We start from the raw sequence: 17,518 nt of genomic DNA on the forward strand, positions 1-17,518 counted from the left end.
AGGAATACATTTCCACTTTGCAAGATGAGTAAAATTATAGTCAACAATATTGAATTGTATACTGGAAATTTTCTAAGAGGTTTTATCTTAAGTCTTCTCACTATACGCACAAAAATATGTTAAGTATATAAAGAAATGACTGTGTTAATTAGCTTGGTTTTGGTGACTATGTTACTATGTATATCAAACCACCAAATTTAAATCAAATATAAACAATTATAATCATTAATTATACTTCAATAAAACTGTAAATAAGTAAGTAATGGGTTTTGATGTAATAACATCCAATAAGGATTAACTGGTAGCTCAAATGGTAGAGTCTGCCTGCAATGTGGGAGGCCCAGTTTTGATCCCTGAACTGGGAAGATATCCTGGAGAAGGAAATGGCAACCCAATCCAGTATTCTTGCCTGGAAAATCCCATGGATGGGACAGTGTGGCAGGCTACAATCCATGGGGTAGCAAACAGTCGGACACACTGAGTGCCTTCACTTTAAACAACTTCAATATCCAATAAAATACTAGCAGAAACCCAGGAACACTTAAAAGCATAATATAATTTAGTGGGGTTTACTCCAGGAACAAATTAGTTCAATATTAAGGTTATATGTTAAACATAATTTACCTTCTTTAGAAAGTACCGAAATATCATCTGAGCATTTCTGTAGATGCTGAAAATTCCTTTGACAAAATTCAGCTGTCTGAATCATTAAAAAAACTCAAAAATTGCAAAAAAAATTGGTACAGATAACATTTTTCTTACCATGATAATATATTAAGTTCAACACAAAAGCTACTTATTACACAAAATGTGTAGATACTACAAACTTTTCCACTAAGATCAGGAATAAGATAAGGATATATTCTACTACCACAATTATTCAAAAACTGTTGCCATTATCCAATAACATTAGGAAAAATAAATAAAACGAGTAAATACTGAAGGAGGTTAACTAACATTTGCAGATGACTTGATTTTGCACTAGGAAAGTGAAAGAGAATCAAGAGAAAATAACTTACTATGGTACTAAGACAAAAATTAGCATATAATAATAGCTAATTATATAAAACATCAATAACCTTCATGTACTTCAATAACTATAAGCCAGAAGAAATATGATGGAGGAAATATTCCATTAATATTAGTAATGAATAAGATAAATTGGACGTAAAAGACTTTGCAGGAAATTTTCAAATCATACATGAAAAATATCTTAAAATGTTTCTGAATGGCATAAAAGTTGTAAACAAATGGAAAAGCTTGCCATTTTCTTGAAAAAGTCTCAGTATCATCTCGCTTATTCCTATTATTTCACATATTTAATGTTATGCTACTTAAAAATGCCACCAGGATTTTACCAGTAATTAACTGAAATTACCGTTCATTATTTTTTTGCCTACTTTTTTATTATTTTAAAATATTTACTTGTTGCTGGAGTATAATTGCTTTACAATGCTGTGTTAGTTTCTGCTGTACAGTAAAGTGGATCACTTCTGTGTATACATATATCCCCTCACTCTTGCACCTCTGTTCCCCCTAGCCCAACCCATCCTACCCTTTGAGGTCATCAAAGAGCACAGAGCTGAGCTCCCTGAGTGATATACCTCTCAAATAGCTAGCTAGTGGGAAGCTGCTGTATGCTGCTCACTACTAACCCCATTGCCCACTTCAGACCCACAGGGGACTGCCCCTCTCAGCCCCTTGCAGGTACAGGGTCATCTGATTCATCGGGGACCATGAGATAGAGAAGCTGCTTGTGTCCCTTCCAGCCTAAGCCACTAAAAAGCCAGTGGGCACATCTACTTGTCTCTTCCATTTCGTGACAGTCTTGGAAGAGGATTTTTGCTGAGATGGTGGGACTAAAGATTGGAGAAATCTGGATCACTGAGTTATATTAATGAATAGAGCTATTCTGTAAATTATTTAGACATAGCAGAATTTGTGGGAATAAAATAAGAGAGTAAAATAAGGCAAATTATAACAGAGCAAACATTTTTGTTTAAACCAGTGAAAATTTAAGATGGTTTCCTATCACTACTTAATCATCTTGTTATTTTGATTAATATGGAGGAAAATTGATGTCAGAAGTAATGTATTTTTGTAAATCAACAAAATGTGTGGCCTTGACTTAGTAAAAAATTATTACAAATATCTTAATATATAAATATAATGAGTCAACACTTTATTTAAAATACAAAAATTCTTAGATTAGATTAAAAGTGGTATTACAGTTATAAAACAAATAACCAAAAGAAATGAAAGTATAACATAAAGCTATCTTGTCCAAATACAAATAGAAAGAAAGACACTATCATGTTTATATTTAACACATTAATGGTGGACCTAGGTAATGTTGGATGACAAGAAGGAATGAAAGGTATAAAATTGTCAAGGACCCTAAAATACATTAAAAAATCTTTTGACATTCACAATTACTATGGTTTTTATAACAAGCATAAGAGATCCTACTGACAAATTAATACTAATAAAGTGATAAGCAAATGTTCTGAACATAATACAATTTTAAAAATATAATTGCATTTTAATATACTATCAAGGGAGAAGGTAATGGCAACCCACTCCAGTGTTCTTGCCTGGAGAATCCCAGGGACAGAGGAGACTGGTGGGCTGCCGTCTATGGGGTCACACAGAGTCCGACACGACTGAAGCGACTTAGCAGCAGCAGCAAGACGGCAGAGTAGAAGGATGTGTGCCCACCTTCTTCTGTGAGAACACCAAAATTGAAACCAGCTGCTGAACAACCATAGACCAGGGAATGTTGGATACCAAAAAAACAATACCCCACATCCAAGGGCAAAGGAGAAGCCCCAATAAGAATGGAGGAGGGGCAAAATTACGTTTAGAATCAAACCTCATACCTGCCAGAGACACTCGGAGGGTGCAGATGAAACCTTGTGCACACCAGGACCCATGGAATGGAGCAGAGACCCTACAGAGACTGACCAGACATGCCTCTGAGTGTCTGAGTGTCCCCTGCTGAGGCACGGGTCAGCAGTGGCCTGCCAGGGGAACAGGACCCATGGAATGGAGCAGAGACCCCACAGAGACTGACCAGACGTGCCTTTGAGTGTCTGAGTGTCCCCTGCGGAGGCACGGGTCAGCAGTGGCCTGCCAGGGGCACAGGGCTCTCGCTGCAGCAGACCTGGGAGATGTGGCGTGTGGCACAAGTCCTCTTGGAGGAGGTTGCCACTAGCCCCACCATACAGCCCCGGCGGGGCAGACGACCCAAAACTGGAAGACAATTACACCAAAGAAGTTCTTGCACTGTTGCAAAAGTTCCAGGGCCCACAATAGATTGAGACTGAGAACACCCAAGGACTTTGACTTTGAAGGCCAGTGGAATTTGATTACAGAACTTCCACGGGAATGGGGAAACAGGCTCATGGAGGGCATGACAAAACCTTGTGCACGCTGGGACCCAAGAGAAAGGAGCAGCGACCCCACAAGTGACCGAGCCAGACTTCCCTTTGAGAGTCTGGGAGTCCCGGTGGAGGTGTGGGAAGACAGTGGCCTGCCGCGGAGTCAGGGCACTGAATACAACAGTCCTGAGAGCCGCAGAAAGCCGGCATAAGCCTTTTTGAAGGAGGTTGTCAGCCTACTGCCATTACCCTGACCATAGTTTGGTCTGAGGCTGAACTACAGGGAGGGAACACAGCTCCACCTGCCAGCAGAAAATTGGATTAAAGATTTACCAGGCAGGGCCCTGACCACCAGAGCAAGACCCACTCTTCTCCACAGTCAGTCCCTCCCATCAGGAAGCTTCCAACAAGCCTCGTATCCTCATCCATCAGAGAGCAGACAGAACAAAAACCATAATCAAAGAAAACTAACCAAACTGCTCACCATAGATCACAGCCTTGTCTAACTCAATGAAATTATAAGCCATGCAGTATAGGGCCAGCCAAAACGGAAGGGTCATGGTGGAGAGCTTTGACAAAAAGTGACCAACTGGAGAAGGGAATGGCAAACCAGTTCAGCATTCTGGCCCTGAGGACTGTTGGGAGCCGCGTTAGGCATTACTGACAAAATAGAAGCACGGCCCTAAACCCCCTCCCTTTGTTCCGTAGGCACGGACCTGGAATGAAGGAGTTAGGCTTTGTGATTCTGACTTGTGTTTTCCTTTCCTCGGTTGAGTTGACTGAATAGAATATTAAGGTGCTTATTGTTTTTGAGAGGAGCATGAGAAGGCATAAAGCCTCCTGCAGCTGTGCTCAAAAAATAATTCATAAAGTTAATTACTGACATTTGTTCAAGGACTTTTACAAAAGAGTGTTCCAGGGTGAGCACAGAGGCCGCAGCTTGAGACCATGGGAGGGATTCCTATCTGAGGCCCATTTGTGAGAAAAGTGTTTATGGCAAAGAAGTTTGCTGAATTCAGGGCTTAAGAATAATTAAAATAGAAGCTAAAGATTTAAGGATTGCTGTGATGTTACAATATTCTACTATAGCTTGTAAAAATTAGAGACTTTAGATATATTATTAACTAGAAGCCCTTTCTAAGAAATAGTGAGCTTAGGATACTAGGGGCAAACAGGACTTAGAAAGATAAGAAATAAACTGAGGAATGTGGTATGGAGCCCAGACATTAGCGTGAGTTACAGCATATTCACAAGGACACATGAGAAGAAGTAGATTAGAGAATCGCTGAGGAAGGAACTCCTTTTGACGGGCAACAATGATTTTTGGAGAAAAATAAATCTGGGTCAATGGGAACTAAAAATATCAAACCTCTGACCTAATGCTTTTATAAAAGTATAAAAGAAAATCATAAGCTTGAAATAAACAGACAGTCCAAAGAAAGACTGAGAGGCTGCCTCAGTTTCTCTCTTGCCTACGCAGTCCATCCTGAGGGTATCCCTAGATCCTGCTGAGGCTGGACCTCAACAGAGGACCCTTGGCAGTATGAAAGGGCAAAAAGATATGACACTGAAAGATGAACTCCCCAGGTCTGTGGATGCCCAATATGCTACTGGACAAGAGGGTAGAAATAGCTCCAGAAAGAATAAAGACACTGAGCCAGGTGAAAACACTGCCCAGTTGTAGATGTGTCTAGTGGTAACAGTCTGATGCTGTAAACTACAATGTTGCATAGGAACCTGGAATGTTAGGTCCATAAATCAAGATAAATTATAACCGGTAAGGAGATGAAATGAAATGGCAAAAGTGAACATCAACCTTTCAGGAATCAGTTAACTAAAATGGACCAGAATGGGTAAATTTAATTCAGATGACCATTATAGCTATTACTGTGGGTAAGAATCCATTAAAAGAAATGGAGTACCCCTCACAGTCAACAAAAGAGTCTGAAATGCAGTGCTCGGGTGCACTCTCAAAAACAACAGAATGACTAACTCTGTTTGTTTCCAAGGCAAACCATTCAATAGCACAGTAACTCAAGTCTATGTGCCAAGCACTAATGCTGAAGAGGCTGAAGCTGAATGTTTCCATGAAGACCTACAAGACCTTCTAGAAATAACAAAAGAAAGATGTCATCTTCATCATAGGGGATTGGAATACAAAAGTAGGTAGTCAAGAGATACCTGGAGTAACAGGCAAATTTGGCCTTGGAGTACGGAATGATGCAGGGCAAAGGCTAATAGAGTTTTGCCAAGAGAATGCATTGATCATAGAAAATACCCTCTTCCAACAACACAAGAGTAGACTCTACACATGGGGATCACTAGATGGTCAATACCGAAATCAGACTGATTATATTCTTTGCAGCCAGAGATGGAGAAGCTATGTAGAGTCAGCAAAAACAAGACTGGGAGCGGATGTGGCTCCAATCATGAACTCCTTATTGCCAAATTCAGACTTAAATTGAAGAAAGTAGGGAATACCATTAGACCATTAAGGTATGACCTAAATCAAATCCATTATGATTATGCAGTGGAAGTGACAAATAGATTCAAGAGATTAGATGTGATAGACAAAGTGCCTGAAGAACTATGGTCGTTGGTTCGTGACACTGTACAGAAGGCAGTGATCAAGACCATCCCCGAGAAAAAGAAATGCAAAAAGGTTTTCTGAGGAGGCCTTACAAATAACTGAGAAAAGGAGAGAAGCTAAAGGCAAAGGGGAAAAGGAAAGAAATGCCCATTTGAATGCAGAATTCGGAAGAATAGCAAGGAGATAAAAGAAATCCTTCCTCAGTATTCAATGCAGAGATATAGAGGAAAACAATAGAATGGGAAGGACTAGAGGAGAAGGCAAAGGCACCCCACACCAGTACTCTTGCCTGGAAAATCCCATGGATGGAGGAGCCTGGAAGGCTGCAGTCCATGGGGTCACTGAGGGTTGGACACGACTGAGCGACTTTGCTTTCATTTTTTACTTCCACGCATTGGAGAAGGAAATGGCAACCCACTCCAGTGTTCTTGCCTGGAGAATCCCAGGGACGGGGGAGCCTGGTGGGCTGCTGTCTATGGGGTCACACAGAGTCGGACATGACTGAAGCGACTTAGCAGCAGCAGCAGCAGCAGAGATCTCTTCAGGAAAGTTAGAGATACCAAGGGATGATTTCATGTAAAGATAGGCTCAATAAAGGACAGCAACTGTATGGACCTAACAGAAGCAGAAGATATTAAGAAGAGGTAGCCAAAATAAAGAGAAGAAATATACAAAAAAGATCTTCAGGACCCATATAACCACAAGGGGATGATCACTCATCTAGAGCCAGACACGCTGGAATGTGAAGTCAAGTGGGTCTTAGGAAGCATCACTAAAAACAAAGCTAGTGGAAGTGATGGAACTCCAGTTGAGCTATTTCAGATCCTAAAAGATGATGCTGTGAAAGTGCTGCATTCAATATGCCAGCAAATTTGGAAAGCTCAGCAGTGTCCAGAGGACTGGAAAATGTCATTTTTTCATTGTAATACCAAAGAAAGGCAATGCCAAAGAATGTTCTAATTACTGCACAATTGCACTTATCTCACAGGCAAGCAAAGTAATGTTCAAAATTCTCCAAGCTAGGCTTCAACAATACAAGAACCCAGAACGTCCAGATGTTCAAGATAGATTTAGATAAGGTAGAGGATTGATCACATCCTAGTCAGAAATCAAGCCTTTGTAGATTGAAAAATACTGAAATTATATCAAGCATTTTTTCCAATCACAATGCTATAAGATCATATATCAACTAAAGGAGAAAAAAAAAACAAAAAACCTGTTAACAACACAAACACAAGGAGTCTAAACAATACACTTCTGACTAATGAAGAGGTCATTGAAGAAATCAAAGAGGAATGAAACAGTACCTAGAAAAAAATAACAATAAAAACACAACTCAAAACCTATTGTATGCAGTAGGAGTAGTGCTAAGAGGCATGTTTATAGCAATACAAGCCTAAATCAAGAAATAAGAAAAACATGAAATAAACAACCTAACCTGGCTCCAAAAGCAAACCAAAAAAAGAGGAACAAAAATACCTCCAAAGTTAGAAGAAGGAAAATAATCACCAAGATCAGAGGTGAAAGAAATGAAAACTAAATGGAGGAAATAGCAAAAGTTAATAAAACTAAAAGCTTGTTCTTTGAGAAGATTTTAAAAAATTGACAAACCATTAGCCAGATTTATCAAGAAAAGAAGGGAGAATACCCAAATAAATATAATTAGAAATGAAAAAGGAGAAGTTACAACAGATAACACAGAAATACAATGGATCATAAGAGACTACTATGAGTGACTATATGTCAATAAATGGACAACCTGGAAGGAATGGATGAGTTCTTAGAAAAATGTAACATTTCTAAACTGGACCAGGAAAAAATAGAAAATATGGACAGAAAAATCATAAGCATTGAAATAGAAACTATGATCAAAAGTCTTCCAACAAACAAAATCCCAGGGCCAGATAGCTTCACAAGCGGATTCCACCAAATGTTTAGATAAGAGCTATCCTACTCAAAGTCTTTCAGAAAACTGGAAAGGAAGGAAAACCCCCAGACTCATTCTATGAGGCCACAATCACCCTGATACCAAGATGAGACAAATGCAGCACCAGAAAAGAAAATTACAGGCCAATATCACTGATGAAAACAGATGCAAATATCGCCCCCAAAATTCTAGTGAACAGAATCCAACAACATATTAAACGGATCATATACCTTGATCAATTGAGATTTATCCCAGGGATACAAGAATTGTTCAATATATCATGAAGGACAAAAATCATAGGATCATCTCAATAGAAGCAGAGAAAGCTTTAAACAAAATTCAACATCCGTTTATGATAAAAAAAAAAAATACAACTCTCCAGAAAGTAGACATAGAAGGAACATATCTTAATATAATAAAGACCATACATGGTAAACATACAGAAAACATTATTCTCTGTGAAAACTGAAAGCAATTAAGACCAGAAACAAGACAGGGGTGCCCACTCTCACCATGATTATTCAAAGGTTTTGGAAGTCCCATCCATGGCAATCGGAGAAGAAAAAGAAGTAAAACGAGTCTAGATTGGAAAAGAAAAAGTAAAACTCACTGTTTGCACATGACAGGATACTACACATAGAAAACCCTAAAGATGCCACTAGGAAATTCCTGGAACTAATTAATGAATACAGTAAAGTTTCAGGATATAAAATTAATACACAGAGATCACCTGCATCCCTATACATTAACAATGAAAAACCAAAAAGAGAAATTAAAACAATTACGTTCACCATTGCAACAAAAAGAATAAAATACCTAGGAATAAACCTATCTAAAGAGAGAGACAAAAGACTTCTGGGCAGAAAACTATAAGACACCGATGAAAGAAATCAAAGACAACACAAGCAAATGGAGATATATTCTTGGATTAGAAGAATCAATATTGTGAAAATCACTATACTATGCAAAGCAATCTACAGATTGCATGTGATTCCTATCAAACTACCAATGGTATTTTTCACAGAACTAGAACAAAAATTTTCACAATTTGTTTGGATATACAAAAGACCCCAGATAGCCCATGTGATCTTGAGAAAGAAAGATGGAGCTGGAGGGATTAACCTTCCTGACTTCATCCTATACTACCAAGCTACAGTCATCAATATATTATGGCACTGCACAAAAACATAAATATAGACCAATGGAACAAGACAGAAAGCCCAGAGATAAACCCACACATGTATGGAACCTTATTTTTACAAAGCAGGCAAGAATATACAATGGAGAAAAGACAGTCTCTTCAATAAGTGGTTTTGGGAAAAATGGACAGCTACATGAATGAAATTAGAATATTTCCTAACACCACACACAAAGATAAACTCAAAATGAATTAAAGACAAATGTAAGATCACAGACTATAAGACTCTTAGAGGAAAATGTAGGCAGTACACTCTTTGACATAAATCACAGTGACATCCTCTTTGACCCAAATCTTAAAATAATGGAAATAAAAACAAAAATAAACAAATAGGGCCTAATTAAATATAAAAGCTTTTCCACAGCAAGTTCAGTTTAGTTCAGTCACTCAGTCATGTCTGACTCTTAGCCACCCCATGGACCACAGCATGCCAGGCCTCCCTGTCCATCACCAACTCCCAGAGTTTACTCAAACTCATCTCCATTGAGTCTGTGAAGCCATCCAACCATCTCATCCTCAGTCGTCCCCTTCTCCTCCTGCCCTCAATCTTTCCCAGCATCAGGGTCTTCTCAAATGAGTCAGCTCTTCCCATCAGGTGCCCAAAGTATTGGAGTTTCAGCTTCAACATCAGTGCTTCCAATGAACACCCATGACTGATCTCCTTTAGGATGGACTGGTTGGATCTCCTTGCAGTCCAAGGGGCTCTCAAGAGTCTTCTCTAACACTACAGTTCAAAAGCATCAATTCTTTGGCACTCAGATTTCTTTATAGTCCAACTCTCACATCCATACATGACCACTGGAAAAACCATAGCCTTGACTAGACAGACCTTTGTTGGCAAAATAATGTCTCCACTTTTTAATGTGCTGTCTATGTTGGTCATAAGTTTTCTTCCAAGGAGTAAGTGTCTTTTAATTTCATGGCTGCAGTTACCATCTGCAAAGGTGATTTTCCACTATTGTTTCCTTTCCACAGCAAAGGAAACAATAAATGAGAATAAAAGACAACTGTTGGAGAAAACAACTAACAAAGGGCTAATCTCCAAAATATATAATCAGCTCATACAGCTTAATTCAGAAAAACAGCCCAATCAAAAAATAAGCAGCAGACCAAAACAGACATTTCTCCAAAGAAGACATACAGAGATCCAATAAAAACATGGAAAGATGCTCAACATCAGTAATTATCAGAGAAATGAAAATCAACACTACACAATGATGTATCATCTCACACCAGTCGGAATGGTCATCATCAAAAAATTCTACAAGAAATAAATGCTGGAGAATATGAATCCTTCCTACACTGTTGGTGGGAATATAAACTAAAACATCCATTATGGAGAACAGTATAGAGATTTTTTAAAGAGAAAAAAGTAGTAATAAATCTATGATATGACCCAGTAATCCCACTACTAGGCATATACCCTGGGAAAACCACAATTCTAAAACACACATGTATCCCAAGTCTCAATAGATGAAGGAATAAAGAAGATATGGTACATCATACATATGTGGAGTATTTCTCAGTTATAAAAAGGAATGGATTTGAGTCAGTGGTAGTGAGGTGGTTGAACCTAGAGCCTCTTATACAGAGTTAAATGTCAGAAACAGGAAAACAAATGTCATATATTAACATATATCTATGGGCATGTAGAAAGATAGTATTGATGAAAGTATTTGTAGGGAAGGAATGGAGGTGCAGATGTAGAGAATGGACGTGCCAATTCAATGAGGGGAGGAGAGGGTGCTGCTGCTGCTAAGTTACTTCAGTCATGTCCAACTCTGTGTGATCCCATAGACGGCAGCCCACCAGGCTCCCCCATCCCTGGGATTCTCCAGGCAAGAACACTGGAGTGGGTTGCCATTTCCTTCTCCAATGCATGAAAGTGAAAAGTGAAAGTGAAGTCGCTCAGTCGTGTCCAACTCTTCGAGACCCCATGGACTGCAGCCCACCAGGCTCCTCCGTCCATGGGATTTTCCAGGCAAGAGTACTGGAGTGGGGTGCCATTGCCTTCTCCAAGGAGAGGGTGAGACAAATGGAAAAAGTAGCATTGGCATACACTATCATGTGTAAATTAGATAGCTGGTGAGAAGTTGCTATAAAAAACAGGGTACCCAGCCTGCTGCTCTGTGATGACCTAGGGGGTGGGGGAGGGGAGGGAGGTTCAAGGTAGAGGGGCTATCTATACATTTATGGCTGATTCACATTGCTGTATGGCAGAAACCAACAGAACAATGTAAAATGATGTTCCCATAATTGAAAAATAAATTTTAAAAAGTCAACCATTAAACACAGAACTACCATATGACACAACAATTGCACTAGTGGATATAAACCATGAGGAAACCACATGCATCTAGCGTTCACTGCGATACTATTTACAATGACCAGGTCAGGGAAGTAATCTAGATGTCCATCCAATGGATAAAGATGGGGTATATACAATGGAATATCACTCAGCCATACAAAGAGATGAAATGGACTCAGTTGTAGTGCTGTGAATGAGCCTAAAAATGTCATATTAATGCTGATATATGGAATCGAGAAAAGTGGTATGGATGAATCTATTTTCAGGGCAAGAAAAGAGGTGCACAGAAATAGGGAATGGACTTTTGTACACAGAGGGGGAAGGAGGAGGGGATGAACTGAGAGAGCAGTATTGAGATATACACACTACCATGTGTAAAATAGAGAGCTGGCAGAAAGCTGCTGTACAGCACAGGGCCCTCAGCTCCATGCTCTGTGATGACTTAGATGGCCTGGATGGCTGGTGGGCATGGGCTGGAGGCTCAAGAGGGAGGGTGTATATACACCTATGCCTGGTTCATGATGCTGCACAGCAGAAACTAACACAACATTTTAAAGCAATTATATTCCAATTGAAAAGATAAAAATAAAAAAATCAGTAAAATAAAGTAATATAAAAAAGGTGGGTTTATAATGACATTTATGTCATGGGATTGTTGGAAGAACTTAATAAGAAAACACTTAGCACACTGTGATTGCTAGTATTTAGTAAACATTTACCTGTTGATATAAATATATGTATAAAATGTATGTGTGTGTGTAAGATAAACTCATTTTTAGGAAATTTATTTTTTAAGTCATAACAAATATTTCGATGGTTATTGCTGAATATCAATCCTGAATAATCCATAAGTATTTTTAAAGGAATAATTAATTCTTTAAGAGAAAACTTAGGGATAATTATAGGCCTCAAACAATAGATGAGAGGATGAATGGAACGTTATATAAATGTGAATTTGTAAAAGTTATGTTATGCCTTCAATTTCTAAAGTGAGAAAGCAAAAGGCATATGTTATATTCATCAGAAGACTTCTATTTTGTTAGAGACTGGTAGGCTAGGCAACTTAAAGATAATGATGATTCAAGAACATGAGATCAAGAGATGATTGACTCAAGTGTAAATAACAGCCAGTTACCTGTCCTTGAACTTAATTTAGCTATACCATTCTGACTTGTCCTTTGTCTTTTGAGTAAGTATCAAAAATAAACTCACTTGAAATATGAGCGTATGTAAACTAGCCTCGTCAAGTAACTTCTAAACATAACGAGTGTGCTGCTTTGGCAAACCTTGGTAAGCACAGGTCATTTTGTCAAGCGATTCTGTTACAAGGTCTTGATGGCACCCTTGATTTCAAACCATTATGCTTGAGCAGTTGCTGCCAAGTAGGAATTTACCTCCATTAAATTGAATCAGAAAATTTCTGCCTCCTTCACAAGATGATTGTAATGAAATATTACATTTAGAATTGACTGGTATTGGAGATCTCTGCTTTAAAATGCCACCTGGCTAAAAAAAAATGTCTGATGCAATCTTTAACAACTCCCACCATCAATAATTTTGAAGTTTAGAAAAATGCAAAATCTCATAGTCTAAATGGTTACTGGTTAAAAACCCATTTTCTAAATCAGGGAATTCATTCTAAAACTTCACGACCTATAATTATGGTACACATATGCTTCCTATAAAATACTAAAATTCAAAAGACAAAATCTTTAGATTTAATATTTGCCAGAGAATAGTTTGTAAATTTATTATTCTTTAGATTTAATATTTGACAAACTGTCCATAGTAGAAGCTAAGTAAATATTTTAAACTGGGTTAAAATGGGAAAAAAATGTGTTTCAAATAAATAATGCCATTACAAGTTATCTGCTATCTAGAAAGTACTAATAAAGACAATGCGTTAAGTGGTTGGGAGACTATGAGGCTGAAATTAGATAGCATAGTATAGAATGACACAGTGGCATAAGACAAGTTAGGTAGCCTTTTAAGTAGGAAAAATAGGCCATGTTATATATAAAACATCCCCCTTACATGTTTTATTGTTGGGTATGAATTATCCCTACCCATATCAGGACTGGAAGGATATAATTAAACTATTATCAGCATTATTCCTATATTTAAGAATTATGGGAATTTATGTTCATGTTTAAATTCTCTCTTTTCTCAATTTGTTAAAAACAACATATATTATTATTCAAATTAAGTATATTATAAACATATTTGAAGTGAATATATAAAATATTTATTTTGGAGAGTAGTAATATTAGAGATAAAGTGTATTTTTTTGCATCTAATATAGTTTTAATTATAGTCAGGACAAGTTTGACTTCAAAAAAATTCATTGTGTAACAAGTTCAGAGCCCCATTATTGTTTTATAACAAAACTGACTGCCTTAGAACATGGTATACATTTTATTTGGTAATCAGGAATATCAAAGTTTAATAGCAACTCTATTTCTGTCAAATTCTTAGTTCAAAAATTGGGTTATGGATACACCAAGTTTGAGAAATAGTTGTTCAGATAGTATTAGATCTCTTTTAAGCTGTAATGCTTTGCTTCTAAAACACTTACAAGTATGAAATAATGTGCTGTCCTGATAAATAATACATGGTCACCATGTTTTATAATGCTAGATCATAATAATTAAAATTCATTTTGGGCAAGTAGGTCAAAATGCTCATATGACAGAATATTTTATCAGTTCAGTCACTCAGTCGTGTCCAACTCTTTGTGACCCCATGGACTGCAGCACACCAAGCTTCCCTGTCCATCACCAACTCCCAGAGATTGCTTAAACTCAAGTCCATTGAGTTGGTGAGGCCATACAACCATATCATACTCTGTTGTCCCTTTCTTCTCCTGCCTTTAATAATTCCCAACATCAGGTCTTTTCCAATGAGTCGGTCCTTCGCCTAAGGTGGCCAAACTACTGATATTTCAGCTTCAGTATCAGTCAAATATTCAGGACTGATTTCCTTTAAGATTGACTGATTGTATCTCCTTGCAGTCCAAGGGACTCTCTGTACACCAGCTGTGGTTATCTCCAACATCAAAGTTCAGAAACATCAATTCTTTGGCACACTTTTTTCTTTATATTCCAACTTTCACATCCATACATGACTACTGGAAAAACCATAGCTTTCACTAGATGGACCATTGTCTGCAAAGTAATGTCTCTGCTTTTTAATATGCTGTTTGGGTTGGTCATAGCTTTTCTTCCAAGGAGCAAGTGTCTTTTAATTTCAAGGCTGCAGTCACCATCTGCAGTGATTTTGGAAACCCAATAATAAAGTCTCTCACTGTTTCCACTGTATCCCCATCTATTTGTCATGAAGTGATGGGACCAGATGCCATGATCTTAGTTTTCTGAATGTTGAGCTTTAAGCCAACTTTTTCACTCTCCTCTTTCACTTTCATCAAGAGGCTCTTGAGTTCTTCTTCACTTTCTGCCATAAGGGTGGTGTCATCTGCATCTCTGAGGTTATTGCTTCCTCCAGCCCAGCGTTTCTCATGATGCGCTGCTAAGTCACTTCAGTCGCATCTGACTCTGTGCGACCCCATAGACGGCAGCCCACCAGGTTCCTCCGTCCCTGGGATTCTCCAGGCAAGAACACTGGAATGGTTGCCATTTCCTTCTCCAACGCGTGAAAGTGAAGTCACTCAGTCGTGTCTGACTCAGTGACCCCATGGACTGCAGCCCACCAGGCTCCTCCATTCATGGGATTTTCCAGGCAAGAGTACTGGAGTGGGTTGCCATTGCCTTCTCCTTCTTCTCATGATGTACCCTGCATATAATTTAGAAAAGCAGGGTGAAGTATACAGCCTTGACATACTCCTTTCCCTATTTGGAACCAGTCTGTTGTTCCATGTCCAGTTCTAACTGTTGCTTCCTGACCTGCATACAGATTTCTCAGGAGGGAGTTAAGCTGCTCTGGTATTCCCACCTGTTTAAAAATTTTCCAGTTTGTTGTGATTCACATAGTCAGAGTCTTTGGCATAGTCAATAAAGCAGAAATAGATCTTTTTCTAGAACTCTTGCTTTTTTGATGATCCAGCAGATGTTGGCAATTTGATTTCTGGTTCCTCTGTCTTTTCTAAAACCAGCTTGAACATCTGGAAGTTCACAGTTCACCTATTGCTGAAACCTGGGTTGGAAAATTTTGAGTATTACTTTACTAGTGTGTGAGATGAGTGCAAATGTGTGGTAGTTTGAGCATTCTTTGGCATTGCCTTTCTTTGGGATTGGAATGAAAACACCTTTTCCAGTCCTGTGGCCACTGCTGAGGTTTCCAAATTTGCTGACTTACTGAGTGCATCACTAAAACAGCATCATCTTTCAGGATTTGAAATAGCTCCACTGGAATTCCATCACCTCCACTAGCTTTGTTCGTAGTGATGCTTTCTAAGGCCCACTGGATGTCACATTCCAGGATGTCTGGCTCTAGGTGAGTGTACACACCATATTATCTGGGTCGTGAAGACCTTTTTTTGTACAGTTCTTCTGGGTATTCTTGGGTTTCTCTTACCTTGGACTATGGGTATCTCTTCACCGCTGCTCCAGCAAAGTGCAGCCGATTGCTCCTTACCTTGGACGAGGTCTTCCCTCTTGACCTTGAACACGGAGTAGCTCCTCTTGGCCCTTCAGGGCCCATACAGCCGCCGCTCCTTGGACGTGGGGTTACTCCTCTTGGCCACTGCCCCTGACCTTGGATGTGAAATAGCTCCTCTCACCGCCGCTGACCTCAGGCATGAGGTAGCTACTCTCGGCCGCGCTTCCTGGACTTCCAGCCTCTGTTAGGGCCATACAATTTGTGCCCTTTATCGTGCCCATCTTTACATGAAATCATCTCTTACTAGCTCTCATTTTCTTGAAGAGATCTCTAGTGTTTCCCATTCTATTGTTTTCCTCTATTTCTTTGCATTGATTACTGAGGAAGACTTTCTTGTCTCTCCTTTCTATTGTTTTGAACTCTATATTCAAACGGGCATTCCATTCCTTTTCTCCTTTGCTTCTCTTCTTTTCTTTTCTCAGCTTCTCTTCTTTTCTCAGCTATTTGTAAGGCTTCCTCAGACAATCATTTTGCCTTTTTGCATTTTTTTTCTTGGGGATGATCTTGATTACTGCCTTCTGTACAATGTCATGAACTTCTGTCCATAGTTCTTCAGGCACTCTATCAGATCGAATCCCTTGAATCTATTTTTCACTTCCATTGTATAATTGTAAGGGATTTAGGTCATACCTGAATGGTCTCATGGTTTTCCTCACTTTCTTCAATTTAAGTCTGAATTTGTTAATAAGGAGTTCATGATCTGAGCCACAGTCAGCTCCCAGTCTTGTTTTGGCTGACTGTATAGAGTTTCTCCATCTTTGGCTGCAAAGAATATAATCAATCTGATTTTGGTGTTGACCATCCGGTGATGTCCATGTGTAGAGTCTTCTCGTGCATTGTTGGAAGAGGGTATTTGCTATGACCAGTGCTTTCTCTTGGCAAAACTCTGTTAGCCTTTGCTCTGCTTCATTCCGTATTCCAAGGCCAAATCTGCCTGTACTCCAGGTGTTTCTTGAATTCCTACTTTTGCATTCCAGTTCCCTATAAGGAAAAGGGCATCTTTTTTGGGTGTTAGTTCTAAAAGGTCTTATAGGTCTTCATAGAATCGTTCAACTTCAGCTTCTTCAGTGTTACTGGTTGGAGCATAGACTTGGATTACCATGATATATATATGTGTCAGAAGTGTAAGACTGGACTTCTTTATGGCATTTGGAATTTGCATAATTGGGAAAGCTGGGCAGTCTGACCTCCAGAGGAAAAGCTGGGGTTGGGGAGGGCAAATCAAGATGAGAGCAGGAGATAAAATATACCTGCATCCAGACCACTCAGCCTGGTCCAGAAAGGGGAAGGTGGCAGGTAAGGTGCAGGTCTTTATAAGAAAAAATGTCTATATGTATTGGTTAAAAATGAGGACAGTGCACAGCTGGGATAACCAAGTGGGGCTGAGAAGGAGGACTGCGGCTTCAGGGAGAGGCTTGGAGACAAATAAAAGAGGTTTGGCAACATATTCATGGTCATTAAAACCGCTGAGCTTCATAAATCTGGAGTCTGCCAGAATCAT

The sequence above is a fragment of the Oryx dammah genome, unplaced genomic scaffold, assembly GCF_014754425.2.
Source record: "Oryx dammah isolate SB20612 unplaced genomic scaffold, SCBI_Odam_1.1 HiC_scaffold_5, whole genome shotgun sequence".
NCBI lineage: Eukaryota > Metazoa > Chordata > Mammalia > Artiodactyla > Bovidae > Oryx > Oryx dammah.